Genomic DNA, 4,155 nt, shown 5'->3' with positions numbered 1-4,155 from the left:
TTCCCTCCCTTCCTTCCTTCCTTCCTTCCTTCCTTCCTTCCTTCCTTCCATCTTCTCCTTCCCTTCCTCATAATAGAAAGAAAAAAGATAATACCAGAGCTTGAGTCCATAGCTGTATCCATCTGAGTACATGCACAACCATTGAGTGATACAGGGCTCTGTGTAGCCCTGGGTTCTAGGTTTTTGGTTTTTGGTTTTTTTCTTTTTAAAATTTGAGATGCTGGCCAATGGAACCTAGGTCCTCATGTACACTATGAAGGTGCTTTCTTCTAAGGCTTAGCCTCAACTTGTCCCTTCAGCCCTGTTTTACTGTTTGTTTTGAATTAGGGTCTCACTAAGTTGTCCAGGCTGCTCTTGGACTTGTGATCTCCTGCTTCTGCCCCTGAGTCCCTGGCATTACATCCTAGGCAGGCTCCTGGCTTCCAATTCATATCAATATGTGTATATTCTGGCTCGATGTAACACAGCCAGGGCTAAACAGAGAAATCCTGTATGGAAAAAGCCAAAGCAGAGGAGGAGGAAAAGAGGAGGAAGTTACCCCCATAAAGCTCTTTCTTTTCCTTTTAATATTTTCTCCCAATTTTTTTGCTATTGACTCTCCCAACTTTTTGTTTTGGGAAATTTCCACTTGTAAACCATTGCTAGAGAAGAACAGTGAATACCAAGGCAATTCTCCACACTTCTGTGGCAGGAACCCTTGAGGACACATTATGTCTATGTTGTGACACTTTTAACTACTGAAGGATGGGATTTTTGAGAGACCATTCCCTGAGTTACTGCGATTGCGTTCCAGCCAGGCCTTTGATGTACAGTAGCGATGCTGTTGATAACATGTGGGCTGCTGCCTCGGTGTCCCCGGCTTCGTGTGTGGCTGTCCATTGTTGTTCCAGGATCCGGCCGGCCGGAGCCCCACTTTGCCCCAGCATTGTGAGCCTGTCTGTTCTGTTGACTGTTGGGACCTTGGCACTTTGTTTCATTTTTATAAGTTTTGGTGTATGTGTCTTGGTGTTTCGCCTGCAAATATGTCTGTGTACCACATGTGTACAGTGTCTGCAAAGGTCAGAAGAAGGTGTGCGATCTCCTGGAACTGGAGTAACAGATGGTTGTGAGCTGCCAGGTGGGTGCTGGGAACCAAACCTCAGTCCTCTGCAAGACCTAGACCTGCTGGTGCTCCTCCTGACCACTGAGCTCTCCAGCCCCATGTTTTATTATTGATTTATTGCTGGTGGGATGGGGTTGTTTTGGTTTTGCAAGACAGGGTTTCTCTGTGTAGTTCTCTGGCTGCTCTGTAACTCACTCTGTAGACCAGACTGGCCTCAAACTCACAGAGATGCCCCTGGCCCTGGTCCTGCCCCTGGTCCTGCCCCAGGTCCTGCCCCGAGTGCTGGGATCAAAAGCATGCACCATCACTACCCAGCCCTTTTTTTTTTCCTTTTTATTTTATTTTTTAAAAAATAACAATTTTGGGCTGGAGAGATGGCTCAGCAGTTAAGAGCACTGACTGCTCTTCCAGAGGTCCTGAGTTCAAATCCCAGCAACCACATGGTGGCTCACAACCATCCATAATGAGATTCGATGTCCTCTTCTAGTGTGTCTGAAGACAGCTACAGTGTACTCATAAATAAAATAAATAAATCTTTAAAAAAAATAACAATTTTAACTATAGAATTTTATAGGATTAGGGTTTTTTGGAAGATCTCATAAGTAGTGGTGAAGTAAACCTGGGTTTTGCACACTACTGTAGTGTTCTGCCCTTGCTTCCCGGCCCTCCACTGGACAGACCTTGGGGAAATAGGTTTTTGATGGCTTTCCTTGTCTTCAGGGGTTGCTTACCAGCCGGCTAGGAGCCTCTCAGGTTGTAGCTGCTGTTGAACACCAGGCTCTGGTGCCTGTGAGCTCCAGAGAAGGAGTTGACAGCAGCCTCCCAGGCTCCCTCCCCATGCCCCTCTGGGTAGTCTCCTGTGCTGATAGTGTGCAGGACTCGTTGGCCATGGTGACTGAGAAACAAAGGCTGGCTTCCTCGGTTTGCTTAGGAAACTGTTTTTTCCATAATATAAAAAAATGTTTGCTAACAAAGACCTTGTTTCGGCCATTGAAGTTCTTGTTTTCCTGTGAGCAAATGGAGAAGTGGGGGCTGGTCACTGCCCTGTGGTTGGGACGGCTAGGTGGCCAGACGGGAAGGGGCATAGAGAGAGGAAGGAACACCAAAATACTCTGCACGCCCAAGAGGGAAACTCTGTACCCTTTAGCCTCTCCTGAGCCTGGGTGCCCAGGTGCCACCTGGCTGGTTACCTTGAGGAACAAGGGAGGGGCTCTGCCATGTGAGAGGCTGCACAGGTGCCAACTTCCTAGGGAGTGAAAGGGTTTCAGTTACAAGCCCTGCTGTGTAGATGGATCTACAAGCTTCAAGAAGGGAACGGCAAGGCCAGATGTGGTATCACACACCTTTATCCCAACCCTTGGGAGGCAGAGGCAGATCTGAAGAGGTTTGGGTCTCTGAGTTTGGCCATGTAGAGAGACCCTGTCTCAACCTCCCACCCCCACCCCCAATGTAATGGTGTATGCTGAAAGTGACTCCTTTAGGTACTGACAGAGAAGAGCCTCCCACTGCCATTTCTTGGTAGATGCCTAGTTGCTCTTTCTTGAGAGCTGTGGTCTGGAGCCCTCATGTCCTTGATTTCTTGTTATGTCAGTGACAGGAGGTGCGCCTGGCTCCCAGCCCTTTCCTACTGCAGTGCTTTCAGAGTGTAGCACTTGTTCCTGGGAAGACTTGGTCAGTCATGGCCTCCTGAGGCTTGTCTGTGGAGTGATCTGGCAGGTAAATAAACATCCCAAATGCTGGTTGTGCATGGAGAAACACCTACTGTGCGACATATGTCATTCTGTCAGTCACGGAGGTTAGGATATGTTTGAGTGGAGGAGAGGAAGAGTCCGATGTGTAGCTAACCCTGTATGCACACCAGTGCCACGTGCTGGCTCCTTCCTGCCAAGCCGTCCTCATATGCTCCCCCAGTCTCTGAAAGTGAGGTCTCATTGCTATTGGCGCTTCCTTCTCTTACCAAGAGGAGGGCAGGGCTGCCGCTGCCTAAAGAGGACCTTGCCTGAAGATAAGGACCCAGTTCTTCCTGCTGCGTCGCCTGCTTCCTCCATGGCCTGAATCTTGGGATACAGCTGCAGTTCTCTGTCCTCACTGCTGACTGTAAACAGAGCTCTCTGGATCTGAGCCCTGGTGAAAACCCAAGACCTGTCCTGTATGTCCACATGTTCCTGCCCAGCCAGGCTGGCAGTCCTTCTCTGTGCAGCACCTCTGCGTTCCCTGGATCCTCTGCAGTGTAGTGGTCATTTCCTCCCTGTAGCCGCTTACTCTGATGCTTTCTAACTGTATCTCCGATGGCTGTGACCTGCAGTTTCTCAGAGCAAATGTGATGATGTTGGACAGCGAGGACTGAATCGAGTCCCTAGATGGAGTGGTCCTGCTGTACTCATGGCTGAGGTTACCTACAGCCAGATGGGCCGGCCTAGCGGGGGAGCAGCAGCCTTCTCCGCCCTAGGCTGTGCTTTCCAGCCTGCTGGCTTTGGGGCTGTGCCTGTGTGCAGGACCATCTAAACAGCACATGTGGTTTTGATCTTCAGCACACGTTTCCTCCTTAAACCTGCTCTTGGTTGCAGTTAAGATGAGATATCACCATGAAACGCTCTCCCCGTTTTCAGTTAAACCCTACAGAGGAGTGACACTTGCCAGTTTTGTGTGGCGTTGCACTCAGCAGAACAAGTATGAGGTTTCCTTGGCCTGGTCAGAGGCCTTGGGTGTGAGTGTGTCCCAGGACAGAGGCCATAGGTGTTGAGTGTGTCCCTGGACGGAGGCCTTAGGTGTGAGTGTGTCCCTGATGGAAACCTTAGATGTGAGTGTGTCCCTAGACGGATGTCTTAGATGTGAGTGTGTCCCTGGATGGAGACAGGTGTGAGTGTGTCCCAGGACAGAGGCCTTGGGTGTGAGTGTATCCCTGGATGGAGACCTTAGGTGTGAGTGTGTCCCTGGACGGAGGCCTTAGGTGTGAGTGTGTCCCAGGACAGAGGCCTTGGGTGTGAGTGTGTCCCTGGATGGAGACCTTAGGTGTGAGTGTGTCCCTGGACGGAGGCCTTAGGTGTGAGTGT

General features: G+C 50.0%; 1 protein-coding gene and 1 pseudogene across 1 annotated transcript in view; one reads left to right on the top strand and one right to left on the bottom strand.

The window, feature by feature from the left end:
* LOC114608855 overlaps positions 1 to 879 on the bottom strand; it is a 2,898-nt pseudogene extending 2,019 nt beyond the window's left edge.
* Positions 1 to 4,155, top strand: part of Sec14l1 (SEC14 like lipid binding 1) — a 46,474-nt gene that overhangs the window by 21,493 nt on the left and 20,826 nt on the right. The window lies entirely within an intron of this gene.

This window comes from Grammomys surdaster, unplaced genomic scaffold (assembly GCF_004785775.1).
Source record: "Grammomys surdaster isolate TR1022 unplaced genomic scaffold, NIH_TR_1.0 125940, whole genome shotgun sequence".
Lineage (NCBI taxonomy): Eukaryota > Metazoa > Chordata > Mammalia > Rodentia > Muridae > Grammomys > Grammomys surdaster.
This window is presented reverse-complemented; position numbering and strand designations above follow the sequence as displayed.